We start from the raw sequence: 14,938 nt of genomic DNA on the forward strand, positions 1-14,938 counted from the left end.
GGGCTGGGAAGTTGGTTCAGCGGTAGAGTGTTTGCCTTGCATGCTTGAGGCCCTGGGTTCGGTTCCTCAGCACCACATAAGCAGAAAAAGCCAGAAGTGGTGCTGTGGCTCAAGTGGTAGGGGGCTTGCCTGGAGCTGAAGAGCTGAGGGACAGCGCCCAGACCCAGAGTGAGTTCAGCCCCCCACCGACCAAAAAAAAAAAAAAAAAAGACATGATGCTAACCAATGGAAGCTGAGCTCTAAAACAGGTGAGGAGGAGAGACATTTCCCAGTGGTGTGAGGGAGGAGTTTCTGTCTCTGTTTGGGGAAATAATTGGTGGCACTAGGGGTTGAACCCATGGCTTTGGGCAAGGTAGGTAAGGGCTCTACTGCTGAGCTACCTCCTCAGCTCATAACAATTTTTAGAAAGCCAATTCATCAAGAATACATAGCTGGTGGGCGGGGGGGGGGGGGAGGATGGGAAGGGGAAACAAAGGAGGAGGCTACAATGCTTGATTAGAAATGTACTCATTATCTTGCCCATGTAATTGTAACCTCTCTGTACAGTATTTTCACAATTAAAGAAAATACATAGGGGGGCTGGGAAGGTGGCTCAGTGGTAGAGCACTTGCCTTGCATGCTCAAGGCCCTGGATTTGATTCCTCAGCACCACATAAGAAAAAAGCCGGAAGTGGTGCTGTGGCTCAAGTGGTAGAGTGCTAGCCTTGAGCTGAAGAGCTGAGGGACAGCGCCCAGGCCCAGAGTTCAGGCCCCACGACTGGACCCCAAGAAAAACAAAAAACATAGTTGGGCAGCAGTGACTCACACCTGGAATTCTGGCTACTTAGGAGACTGAGATCCAGAGGACCATCTTTTCAAAGCCAGCCTGGGCAGAAAAGTCTACAAGACTTCATAACCACAAACAGCAGCAACAACAAACGGCAAGGCTGGAGTTGTGGCTCAAGTGGTAAAGTGTCAGCCATGAACAAGACTTAGTTTTAAACCCCAGTACTACAAATGAGGAGGAAGAAGAAACAGGAGGAGGAAAAGAAGAAGGAGGAAGAGAAGGTAGATAGGAGGAGGAGGAGGAGGAGAGGAGGAGGAGGAGAGGAAAGAAGAAGAAGAAGGAGGAGGAGGAGGAGGGAAGGAGGAGGAAGAGGAGGAGGAGGAGGAGGAGGGGGGAAAGAAAGAAAGAAAGAAAGAGAAAGGAAGGAAGGAAGGAAGGAAGGAAGGAAGGAAGGAAGGAAGGAAGGAAGGAAGGAAGGAAGGGGGAGAGAGGGAGTGATGGAAGGAAAGGAGGGAGGGAGAGAAGAAAAGGAGGGAGGGAACAAAGGAAGGAAGGAAGGGAGAGAGAAAGAAAAGGAAGGAAGGAAGAAAAGAAAGGAAGAAAGGAAGGAAGGAAGAGAGGAAGGAACGAAGGAAGGAACGAAGGAAGGAAGGAAGAAAAGAAAGGAAGGAAGGAAGGAAGAGAGGAAGGAACGAAGGAAGGAAAGAAAAATCTACAACCATCTTAAATGTGTACCAAATTTAGTACCTCTTGCCGGGTTTTTTAAGCTAACAAAAAATACTATGACTCTCATTTAATACAGGAGTTTGATTGGAAGATCACTTCCTTTACTTTTCTGGAATTCTATTCTATTTCAACTCACAGACCCGGGGCACAATCCCATAGTCTCCATAGTCACTCCCCACCTCCACCCCCCAACACCTCTGTTGTTTAGGTTCTTAGAACTAACAGTGTATATAAGTACTAATTCAGTTCTTCCAGCTGTGCGTTTCTATCTTTTGCTTTGGGTTTTTCACTTGTGTTTGTGGTGGTTGTTCTTGTTGTTTTACCATTCATCTCCTTGAACCTGGTTTAAAAAAAAAACAACAACCTTCAGCTACTGAAAACAAGTTGTTTGAAAGAGACTGGTAATCCCAAAAGACAACAAAGAGCCAAGCCAAGCAGCAGCTCCATGACATAAACCCTTCAGTTCTAAGTCGGTCCGAGCGCCTCTCCTCTGCTGCCAGCCCTGCACAACAGAAAAACATGAATCATTTAATTTCATCCACCCTGAAGAGGAGACACAAACTGGATGATGAATCCTGCTGTAAGTAGAATCATTCTGACATTTAGCAGCTTCTCCCACATCTAGCTTTTAAGGTGTGCGTAAGGTGGGGAGATTTAAATTGCTAGGATTCCTACTAAAAGATTTATCTCTGGCTTTTAGCTGATAAAACCTGAGTCAGATTTCTTTCACATTGTGTTCATGAGACATCTCTCCTCCAGGAAGCTTTCCTTACATTCATCGCCTCCTTCACCACCCAACCAGTCCCCAGGGGAAAAGAAAGCAGGGAAGTGGGCATTCTATTGATTCCCAAGAGGAATCACCGAAGCTTAGTAAACATTATAGAGAATTAAACTAATAAAAATAATGAAATAATAATAAGAGAGAAAATAATAATAATTCCCTTTTCTGTAACAATGAGTCCCCTGGCTCAGTCCAGGCCTTTGCCCTAGGTACTTGGTGTAAGGTCCGCTCCTGGATGGCCAGCAGACTCCTAGCAGACTCCACCCTCCTTGCAGCAAAGTCTCCACCCAGTACCTGAGTTACCTAGGCAACTGGGACACCTGGAAGAGGTCACATCTGCATCCACTGAGGTCACATCTGAATTTGATGTGGCCACACCTTTCTCCGCCCATACCCTAGATAAGGCCTAGCCCAGGCCCAGATGCCCTCTCTCTGCTCTTTTCTAGCTCTTCCTCAGCTCTTTCCTTCTCTTCTCTTTCCCAGCTCCCTTCTCTTTTCTAGCTCTCTGCTCTTTTCTAGCTCTTTTCTCTCTCTTTCCTCTCGCTTTCCCAGCTCTCTCTCTTTCCCAGTCATGTAGAGTGACACCCTTGCCTGGTCCCAGCAGGTCTACTGAATAAACCTACCCCTTACCTGTACTCGGCTACCTCTTTTTAAAAACCTAACACTTGGTAAGGATAAAAGATCAGAGAACATCTCCATCCCTTAGGGAAAATCATTATGTGTGGCAAGTAAAGCAAATTATTAGAGGATTATGGCCATGATTTGAGTGGGGATTTTAATAATAATGATGATACTACTACTAATAATAATAATAATAATAACATAGATGTCGGTACCCAGTAGATCTGTCTTTAATTCTTGTGTCTCAGGAGTCTGAAGTGTAGGGTCTCAAATCTGAAACGAGCCTGAGAAGAAGTCTGTGAGACTCTTAACCAGCAAAAAGCACCAGAAATGGAGCTGAGATTCAAGTGGTAGTGGGCCACCTTGAGTGAAAAAAAGAAAAAAAGTGAGAGCATGAAGCCCAGGGTTCAAGTACCAGTGAAGAAAGAAAGAAAGAAAAAAGAAAGAAAGAAAGAAAGAAAGAAAGAAAGAAAGAAAGAAAGAAAGAAAGAAAGAAAGAAAGAAAGAAAGAAAGAAAGAAAGAAAGAAAGAAAGAAAGAAAGAAAAGAAAGAAAGAAAGAAAGAAAAGGAAATGGATTATGAAAGAACCTTCTGCCATTCTGCTATTTTTTTATTATTGTGAAAATACCATATAGAGGGGTTACAATTACATGGGCAAGAAAAATTAGTACATTTCTTTTTTTTTTTGTCGGTCGTGGGGCTTGAACTCTGGGCCTGGGCACTGTCCCTCAGCTCTTCAGCTCAAAGCGAACACTCTACCACTTGAGCTACAGCGCCACTTCCAGTTTTCTGGTGGTTTATTGGAGATAGGAGTCTCACGGTCTCTCCTGCCCAGGCTGGCTTTGAACCGTGATTCTCAGATCTCAGCCTCCTGAGTAGCTAGGATTACAGGCGTGAGCCACCAGTGCCCGGCAAATTAGTACATTTCTTATCAAGCATTTGTTGTGCCCAAGTCGCAGGACCCCACCAAGAAAACCACGGAGAGTCAGACGTTTCAAAATGCAAAAGCAAGGTTTTATTTAGACTGGCTGTAGCTCAGGCCTCGTCCTACACTCCGACACAGCGGAGCCTAGGAGGAGAGCCCCAAGCTAAGGATTTGTAGGGCTTATAAAGGCACACAACCAGGTGTTTGATTACCACCACGTGTTGCTCTGCTAGCTGAAACAAGCAACAAATGGTTACTGCCTCATAACCCTTCATTCCCTCCCTTGACTTATTGTCCTGAGATACAATCTTGTGGCTCCAGCCCAAAACTAAACTCTAGTCCTTCTCTGACCTTAGCCATAAACAACAATACCAATAACAATCAGTCCATTTTTCTTTTCTTGAGGCATATGCGGAGTGGTTGGGTAGAATGCTTGGAGACTTCCAATGTTTCCCCACGGTCATCCAGGGCAAAGGGGTCAGCTGGTCTGGTGTGGGAGCAGTGGATCCAAGCAGCAATGCCATCCACCTTAAGGGCAGTGGGTGTAGCTAGTAGCACCATGTAAGGTCCCTTCCACTGTGGTTCCAGAGATCTCAAGTTGTGCCTTTAAACAAACACCCAGTCCCCTAGTTTAAATGAATGGGGGTTAGGAATAGAAGCAGAATCATATAATGCCCTAAGCTGGGGCCACATACTTTTGTGGACAAGCTGTAGATAGTCAAGTTTACATAGAAATTCAGTATCACTCAAATCGGCAAGCAATTCAGTCTGAAGGCTAGGGATAATGGGTGGGTCCATACATTATTTCAAAAGGAGTAAAGCCAAGCTGATAGGGTGAATTTCTCACTCTAAACAGGGCAAAAGGAAGGAGCGATACCCAGTCTACAACAATCTCCAAAGCCCATTTCGTTAAGGTCTCTTTTAGAGTCCGATTCATCTTGGTTTAGTTTTGGCATGTCGATATTTGCTAGGAAAAGTTCCATTTTTGCCAAGTTTTCAAACTTATTAGCATAAAGGTTTGAGATGTATTCCCTTATAATGTTCTGAATCTTGGTTGTTTCTGTGGTGATATTTCCATTCTCATCTCTGAGTTTATTTATTTGGGTGTATTCTCTTCTTTTTCTGATAAGGGGTCTGTCAATTTTGTTCTTTTTTTTAAAGAACCAATTCTTCATTTTGTTGATTCTTTCTATGGTTTTTTTTTGGATTCTAATTCATTTAATTGATTTAATTTTAATTATTTCTTTCCATTTACTGGATTGGGGTTTATCTTGCTGCTCTTTTTCAAGGAGGCTCAGATGTCTCATTAAATTGTTGCTTTCAGATCTCTCCAATTTGTTGATGTAGGAACTCAAAGCTAAATGGCCATTCTGGGTTTTTTTTGCCTTTTATTTGTGTGTGTGTGTGTGTGTGTGTGTGTGTGTGTGTGTGTGTGTGTGTGTGTGTGTGTGTGTGTTTTGGCCAGTCTGGGACTTGAATTCTGGGCTTAGGCACTTTCCCTGAGCTCCTTGTTGCTCAAGGCTAGTGCTCTCCTACAGCACTACTTCTAGCTTTCTCTGTAACTAATTGGAGATAAGGCTATCATAGAGTTTCCTGCCTGGCCTGGCTTCGAACCGTGATCCTCACATCTCAGCCTCCTGAGTAACTAGGTTTACAGGTGCCTGGCTCTTTTTTTTGTTTGTTTTTGTGTTTTGTTCATGGGGCTTGAACTCAGCCTGGGTCCTGTCCCTCAGCTCTTCAGCTTAAGGAAAACACTCTACCATTTGAGCCACAGCATCACTTTTGGTTTTCTGGTGGTTTATTGGAAATAAGAGTCTCATGGACTTTCCTGCCCAGGCTGGCTTTGAACTGTGATCCTCAGATCTCAACCTCCTGAACCCATATTTTTTACTCTTAAATGCATGGAACATTTAGCTTGTTTCATCTTTGTGTGGTGTATACTTTGTGTGTCCATGTGTGTGTGTCTATGTGTTTGTGTGGGATCTGAACTCAATGTAGTCTTGTTTAACTTTTATGCCCAAGGCTGGCCCTCTACCACTTGAACCATCCTCTATTTCTGGCTTTTTGGTGGCTAATTGGGGATAAGACTCGCACAGACTTTTCCCCCAGGATGGCTTCAAACCATGATCCTCAGATCTCAGCTTCTTGAGCAACTAGGATTCTAGATGTGAGCCACCACTACCCTGCTTTGCTCTATCTTAATTCCAGTTCATCTCAACATTTTTAATCAAGGAATTCACAAAATGGGAATGTTTCTGCCTCTAATGTTTTGGAAATATTGTGTTTGGGAAATATTGGACACACTAGGCTAAGTTCAACTTCAAAAGAGGAAGAGGAATCAATTGCGCCCTGGAGAGGTAGCTTCTCATAGAAGGCCTCTGAAGACTGTCCAGGACCTGGAATGTCTGAAGAGAAAAGGATTATGTGTATTTTTTAAGTATCTGCCAAAAAATATTCAAGGTTAAAGATACTACTGTCTTAGGCTGTGGCATAAATCTACAAATTAGTACCTAATGAGGTATAACCCACTCACATCATCGGTAACAGTGGTTTGAGGGTAGGATGTGGCTACATCAATTGACAGCCAGTTCAAATCTCTGAGGATGGAAGATGAGGTAGGGAGGCTCCAAGGAGATGTGGAGAAGGGAGGAAGGAAGGAAAGGAGAGGAGGAGGAAGGGAGGGAGGGAAGATTGTTACAAGAGTTTGTCACTTGCTTTACTGTGCTGGTCAGACTCTCCCTTGCTGGTTTTCAGAAAGATCTGCATTGCAAGAAATTAAGTCCAGCCTCTCTGGTTGACAGCTCAAAGTAACCAATTGCCAACAACCATGTTAGTTTGAACTACAGGTGTGGCTCAAGTGGTAGAGTCCCTGTCTAGCAAGCAGGAAGCTGGGAGTTCAAACTCCAGTAAGATCCCCTCCCCCCTGTCAAAAAAAAAAAGAGAGTTACAAAACATTATACCTTTGGGAAAATGAGAAAAGAATATGAATAATTCACCAAAGAAGTACAAATGGACAGTTAATACGCAATGTAAGTCATGTTCGATGACACTGAAAATAATCATTGTAATTGAATATTTGTGTTCACTCACAATGGAAATAAAACATCAGGAATGAATCAAGCCAGCATCTTTTCACCCAAAATATTAATAAGTGTTAAAATGAAAAATACCTAGTACTGAGGGGGAGCAAGGATTTGGCACTCATACACACTGCCTTTGGAAGACATAAATCTATAAAATCCTTTCAGATGGCAACTTGGCACTACATACCAAAAGTCTTAAAATGCCTACATAGTTTTGAGAAATTTCACTTCTAGGAATTTATCAAGTATCTTGTAATAAATGTAAAAGGGTTCTCATGACAAAATTGTATAAAACTTGAAAGTTGGAAATAGCTGTAATGTTCCATGAAAAGCAATTGGGTAAATAGATCATGGTCCATCACTGACATTAAGAGTACTCCAATATAAAAAGTGCAATTAATTCAATTAGTCTCCACTAAGAAAATACTTACTGGATAGTAAATGGCACAAAAGGAAAGTAGGAATTTTATCTATTTGGTCATATTTCAATGGAGCCAGAAATCAAATAATAATAATTTCCCAGATGAAGCACAAGTACAACTTCCCATTTTGACCTCCCAAAAGCTGGGCATCGTAGTACATGCTTGTAATTCCAGTACTTAGAGGCAGAGCAAAAAGGATCATGACTTTGAGGCAAGCCTGGGTTACAGATAGAGACAATCTTAAAACAAAGCTAAATGAAAATAGAACATCTCCTAAAAGCTTAGAATGAAATTGAAAGATGTACAAAAAGAAAAACAACAACAAAACGTAGATGAGGGTGTCGTGCAGAAATAGAGCACTTGCCTAGCACACAAAAGACCCTGGTTTCAGGGCCCTCCAGCCCTCCTGCCCCTAGGAACCCCTTCGAGGAGCCCGTCAGCAACAAACCCTTCGAGGTGGACCGTGATGGCCCTGAGGCCGAGGAGCCCATTGAGGAGGAGTTGCTCCTTCAGCAGATCGACAACATCAAGGCCTACATCTTTGATGCTAAGCAGTGCAACTGCCTGGATGAAGTGGAGGTGCTGACTGAGAACTTGCAGGAGCTGAAAGTGCACCCTGGCCAAGCAGAAGGGAGGCCCTGACTGACCAGCAGGGCAGCAGCCAGGGGACAGGAAAGGATTGGGCTGGGGGGCTGAAGGGAAGGAGGCAGGGAGGGCAGCTGGTTCCACAGGGATTAGGGGTAGGCATCTGCTGTATTGTGCTGGGCACTTTGGGGGCATTTCTACGCACATACAACAGGAAGAATCAGCATTCATTTGCTGGCTTTCCTGCTTTTTATTTTTTAAATTGGCGGGGAGGCGGCCCCCTGTCAAAGGGACATTCCATTTTGATGGCTGAGATCTACTCAACGGAGCTGTTGGGCATGGCAGAAATGGCTGCCAAGCACCTCTTGGCCTATTTGCTGCTACCTCACTTTGGTCTTGATGCATTATTACAGGGCAGCCTGTGATGAGGCCTTTCCTGTTGCCAAGATGGGCAGGTCCAGTTCTCCGCTCCAGCAGAAGCAAAGTCTGTGGGTTCCCTTTCACCAGGCCTCCTCTACCCTGCTCAGAGTTTCTGCTCATGCAGTGGAAGGAGGTGATACTGTGAAGGGAGGAGTTGGGTGCAGGAGGGCCCAGCCCCTTGGGGAGGAGGAGGAAGGGGGGTGAGCCCTGTCTGTTCTCCCCTCAGTGTAAGGAAGTTAAGCAGGGGTGTCAGTTTGAGTTTGATCATGGTTTTTTTGGAAATAAGAGTAGTAATATTAGTGTTGTCGGGGAGAAGTTTGTACCTGAACACTGGTCTGATGCAACGCTCAGGGGGAGCCCTCTCTCCCTCAGGGGGGGGAGGGCTGTGGCGGGGGATTCTGCTGTGAAAGGATCCAGCATGCAAGTCAGTAATTGGTGATCAGGAAGCTTCTGTGAAACGTCATCAGGAGAAAGAATTAAAATTACTTTCAAGGCTCTTGGATGAGCCTTTCCTTGAGGTTCATCCTAACCTGTGGCACTGATGAGCTATTTTCTTACACTTTCAGTATTAAGAAACTGCAGTGTTTGGCGAGGTTCAGGCCAGGATTACTTCCGTAGCCCTGTAGTACTTGAACTGTTCAGCGAAGGGCAGGAAGGGAAGTGGTGCATATAGCTCTGGTGCTCTGGCTGGCGGGAGCCATGCCCACAGTACCAGCCCACATGTTGCCAAGCAGGTGTGCTCAGCTCTGAGTAGAGTTTCTACAGTTATACTGATTAGTTAATGAACAGTTCCTGACCACTAGTCACTTTGTGTCCTTCACCAACCCTTGGCCATGCTTCCAACTTGCTGGTATGAGAATTGAGACTCATTTCCCACATTCTGGGAAGGTTCCTCTTTTTTTTTTTTTTTTTTTTTTTTTTTTTTTTTTTTATTGTAAAGCTACTATACAGAGGGTCACAGTTACATGAGTGAGGTTATGAGTACACTTCCTCTTGAACATTGTTACCCCCTCCATTGTTTTCCCCCTACCATCCCCTCCCTCCCTCCCTTCCCCGAGGTTCTTTTTTTTTTTTTTTTTTTTTTTGATTGTGATTAAATGATTACATAATTTCAAAGTCACAAGTTCATTCTAACTTCCCTGGAGCAAATTGTCTACCACAGTCTGTAATATATAACAGTGTTCACATGTTATATACCATATTTGTGATCAGCAGCATGAGGATATTTAGTAGTGGTTCAACCAGATGAGCGGGAGTTCTTTGTTTCTTAAGTCCTGTTAGTTTTGTCGTATCACTAACCTTTTGGATTTAGCATCCACTTATGAGGGAGACCATGTACCGTTTGTCTCTTCGTTCTTGGCTTACCTCGCTCAACATGATTCCTTCTAGCTCCATCCATTTCCCTGCAAATGCCATTATTTTGTCATTTCTAATGGCTGCATAATATTCCATTGTGTATAGATACCACAATTTTTGGATCCATTCATCTGTGGTGGGGCACCTAGGTTGTTTCCATATCCTAGCTATTGCGAACAGTGCTGCAATAAACATGGAGGTGCACGTGTCCTTGTATATTGGTTCCTGTTGTTCAGGGTAGATGCCTAGAAGTGGTATGACTGGGTCGTAAGGGAGGTCAATCTTTAGCTTTCTAAGGACCCTCCAGACTGCTTTCCAAAGTGGTTGTATAAGTGTACATTCCCACCAGCAGTGTAATAGGGTTCCTCTTTCTCCACATCCCCTCCAGCATTTGTCGTTGGCTGATTTGTGGATGTGGGACATTCTGACTGGGGTAAGGTGGTATCTCAGGGTTGTCTTTATTTGCATTTCCTTCACCACCAGGGATGATGAACATTTCCTCATGTGTTTCTTTGCCATTTTTATTTCTTCATTTGAGAAGTCCCTCTTTAGTTCCCTTGCCCATTTAGTAATTGGTTTGTTAGGTTTGGGAGGGATTAGTTTCTTGAGTTCCCTGTATATACAGGATGTTAACCCCTTGTCTGATATATTGCTGGTAAATATTTTTTCCCAATTAGTTGGTTGTCTTTCTAGCTTAGTTGCGATAGATTTAGCTGTGCAGAAGCTTTTTATTTTAAGGTAGTCCCATTTGTCGAGTCTCTCTCCAACTTGTTGTGACCCTGGGACTCTGTTCAGGAAGTTCCTTCCTGTGCCTATTAGTTCAAGTGTCTCTCCTACTCTGTCCTGCAGTAGTTTCAGAGATTCAGGTTTAATGTTAAGGTCTTTAATCCATTTTGAGTTGATGTTGGTGCATGGTGATAGGCTGGGGTCCACTTTTAGTTTTCTGCATGTGGCTGCCCAGTTTTCCCAGCACCAGCGGTTGAAGAGGCTGTGTTTCTTCCATTGTATGTCTTTGGCTCCTTTGTCGAATATCAGCTGGCTGTAGGCCTGTGGATTTATATCTGGATCTTCTATTCTGTTCCATTGGTCTTCGGGTCTGTTTTTGTGCCAGTACCATGCTGTCTTTGTGATTATAGCTCTGTAGTAGAGTTTGAAGTTCGGCATGGATAGCCCTCCCATATTGTCTTTATCCCCTAGAATTGTTTTGGCTATTCTAGGTCTTTTGTTGTTCCATATAAATTTTTGGACTGTTTTCTGTATTTCAGTGATGTACGTCATTGGGATTTTAATAGGAATTGCATTGAATTTGTATATTAATTTTGGAAGTATCACCATCTTTACTATATTAAGTCGGCCTATCCAGGAGCATGGGAGGTCTTTCCATTTCCTAGTGTCTTCTGCAATTTCTTTCTTTAACTTTTTATAGTTCTCATTAAATAGTTCTTTTACATCTTTGGTTAGGTTAATTCCTAAATATTTTATTTTTTGGGAGGTTATTGTGAATGGGGTTGCTCCCTTTATTTCCCTCTCTTCCTGTGCGTTATCAGTGTATAGGAAGGCAACTGATTTTTGTGGGTTTATTTTGTATCCTGCTATTTTGCCGAAGTGACTTATGATTTCTAAAAGTTTGGGGATGGAGTTTTTGGGATCGTGGAGGTATAGTATCATGTCGTCTGCAAAAAGGGATAGTTTCACTTCTTCTTTCCCTATGCGGATCCCTTTAATGTCTTTTTCTTGCCTTATTGCCCTGGCTAAGGGTTCTAGGACTATGTTGAAGAGGAGTGGAGACAGTGGACATCCTTGCCTTGTTCCTGTTTTTAGGAGGATTGGTTGTAGCTTTTCCCCATTAAGTATAATATTGGCTATTGGTCTGTCATAAATGGCTTTTATTGTTTTTAGAAATGTTCCTTCTATTCCTATTTTCTCCAGAGCTTTTAGCATGAATGAATGTTGAATTTTATCAAAGGCCTTTTCTGCATCTGTGGCGATAATCATGTGATTCTTGACCTTGGCTCTGTTGATATGCTGGATTACATTTATTGACTTACGTATGTTAAACCATCCCTGTGTCTCTGGGATGAAGCCTACCTGATCATAGTGTATTATTTTTTTAATGTGTTTCTGGATTCTGTTAGCTAGAATCTTGTTAAGGATCTTTGCATCTGTGTTCATCAAGGAGATTGGCCTGTAATTCTCCTTTTTGGTTGGGTCTTTGCCTGGTTTGGGGATGAGTGTGATATTGGCTTCGTAGAATGAGTTTGGGATAGCTCCCTCCTTCTCTGTTTCTCTGAAGAGCTTGAGGAGTATGGGTATTAGTTCTTCTTTAAAGGTCTTATAGAATTCTGCTGTGAATCCATCTGGTCCTGGGCTTTTTTTTGTTGGAAGACTTTTGATAGCTTCCTGTATCTCATTATAGGATATTGGCTTATTTAATTGGTTAACTTCTTCTTTGCTCAGTTTGGGTAACTTGTATTTCTCTAAAAATGCATCCATTTCCGCCAGATTTTCTTCCTTTAGAGAGTATAGCTTTTGAAAGTAGTCTGTTAGAATTGTTTGGATATCTTGGGTACGTGTTGTGATGTTTCCCGTGGCATCCCTAATCCTATTAATATGGGTTTCCTCTCTTCTTTTTTTAATTAATCTTGCCAACGGGCCATCAATTTTGTTTATTTTTTCAAAGAACCAGCTTTTTGTTTGGTTTATTTTGGTTATGGTTTTCTGATTTTCTAATTGGTTAATCTCTGCTCTCAATTTGGTTATCTGGCTTCGTCTAGTAGCTTTAGGTCCCATTTTTTCTTGTTTTTCTAGCTGTTTTAGTTGCAACATGAGATTATTTACTTGATCTGTCTCCATTCTCTTGATGTGGGCACTGAGGGCAATAAATTTGCCCCTCAGGACTGCTTTTGCTGTGTCCCACAAGTTTCTTTGTGAGGTGTTTTCATTTTCATTGAGTTCTAGGAAATGCTTTATTTCTTCTCTGATCTCTTCTGTTACCCAGGCCTTGTTAAGGAGTGTGCTGTTCAATTTCCATGTATTAGAGAAATTTCTGCGGTATGCTTTGTTATTGAGAGCTAGCTTGATTCCACTGTGGTCAGATAGGATACAGGGGATTATGTCGATCCCTTTGTATTTGCTTAAGTTCCTTGAATGAACTATGATATGGTCTATTTTGGAGAAAGTTCCATGAGCTGCTGAGAAGAATGTGTACTGTGTTGTTTTAGGGTGAAATACTCGGTAGATGTCAGTTAATTCCGCTTGAAGTATGGCCTCACTTAATTCGGTAGCTTCTTTGCCAATCCTCTGGTTGGTAGACCTGTCCTTTGGTGAGAGTGGCGTGTTAAAGTCTCCTAGTATTATCGTATTGGGATCTATTTTATTCTGTAAGTTTGAGAGCATTTGTTTAACATATCTGGGTGCACCGATATTTGGGGCATATAAGTTGATGATGGTTATATCCTCCTCTTGGATTGTTCCCTTTATTAATATGTAATGTCCGTCCTTGTCTTTCTGTACTGATTTTAATGAAAAGTTTATTTTGTCAGATATCAGGATAGCTACACCTGCTTTCTTATTGGGGGAATTTGATTGGTAGATCCTTTTCCACCCCTTCACTCTGAGTTTGTTTGTATGTTTGGCTGAGAGGTGGGTCTCCTGAAGGCAACAGATGGATGGGTCTTGTTTTCTGATCCAGTCCTCAGTTCGTTTTCTTTTAATTGGCGAATTCAGCCCATTTATATTAAGAGAAAGTATAGAGAGATGCATTGTTGTCCCTGCCATTCCGTTTTCCTAAGTTTTTCTTCTTTCCTTTCCTCCTGTGCTTGCTCAGTTAGACTTTGAGTAATGCCTGTTTGGGGCAGGTCCCAGTTCCTGGTTGCTTTCTTCAGGTTGTGTCCCCCCTCTTAGAATTCTTTGTAATGCTGGCTTAATGTTTATGTATTCATTTAGTTTTTCTTTGCTATTAAAAGTTTTCAGTTCTCCATCGAATGTGAATGCTAGCTTTGCCGGGTATATCAGTCTGGGTTGGCAGTTATTGGCTCTCAGGGCTCGTATGGTGCTTTCCCAGGCTTTTCTTGCATTCATTGTTTGTGTGGAGAGATCTGCAGTGATTCTAATTTTTTTCCCGTTGTAGTATAGCTCCTTCTTCATTTTTGCTGCATGCAGGATTGTTTCCTTATTATTCAGATCCATCATTGTTACTATTATGTGCCTAGAAGTGTTTCTCCTGGGATCTTGCTTGTTGGGTGTTCGATAAGCTTTTGTGATGTAGTTAAGATGGTCGTTTTTGAGGTGGGGAAAATTTTCATTGACTATCTTGTTAAATAGGTGTTGCATTCCCTTGCTCTGGAATTCCTCACCTTCGTCCACTCCGATTATGCGAAGGTTAAATTTTTTAGCATTATCTGCTTGCTCTTGAATTTCCCTTTGGTTTAATTTGAGTGATTTTTCCATATCTGTCACTTTTTGGTCCAGTTGGTGTATTCTGTCTTCTGTATCTGACACTCTACCTTCCATTTCATTCACTCTGTTGACCGTGGCTTCTATTGTGGTTTGCATGATGGAAATGGATCCCTTTATGGATTCAATGTTGGTTCTCAGAGTACTGATCTCACCTCTCAATGAGGTGATATCAGTATGCATTACCTCTAATTTGGCGTTTATCTCACTTCTTACTGAGGTTTGTGCAGCTTCTATTTTTGCATCCAATTTTTGTTTGATATCCTGTATATCTTTTGATAGTTCATCCTTGTGCTCTTTCAATTTCTGATCCATTTCTCGCTTTATTTCTTGAGTCATTGCCTCCAGCAACCCTTGGATGTAGTTTTTGTCTTCCATTCCTGCTTTGCTCCCACTGGGGCTCTCCCCTGCGTGGCTGCTGGCTTTTGAGGTGAGCTTGCTGTCCTGGGTAGTGGTAAACCTTGTGATTTTTCTCTGTGATTTTCGCATGGGGGTTCAGGAGACTGCTCTTCAATCTTGTTTTGGTGTGTCTGTCTTTGCTTGGTTGCTGATTCTCTATTGGTAGAGAGAGTCTGTGTCTGATCTGGATTCTGTTGGGAGCCTATTTCCAGCTGCTATTCACTTAGGATTCTCAGCTCTCTGCTGTAGCAATTCCCGCCTTTGGAAGGGTTGAGCAGCCTAGACTGCTTGTGTTTGCTCCTGCGGGTGCTCTTGGGAAGATCAGATGCTCTGGATGCACTCTCCCAAATACTGGAGTCTGCTATGGGCTCCTGATGTGTTTTTGTTTGTTTTGGGCTG

This window comes from Dipodomys spectabilis, unplaced genomic scaffold (genome assembly GCF_019054845.1).
Source record: "Dipodomys spectabilis isolate Male_0828 unplaced genomic scaffold, ASM1905484v1 ptg000050l, whole genome shotgun sequence".
Lineage (NCBI taxonomy): Eukaryota > Metazoa > Chordata > Mammalia > Rodentia > Heteromyidae > Dipodomys > Dipodomys spectabilis.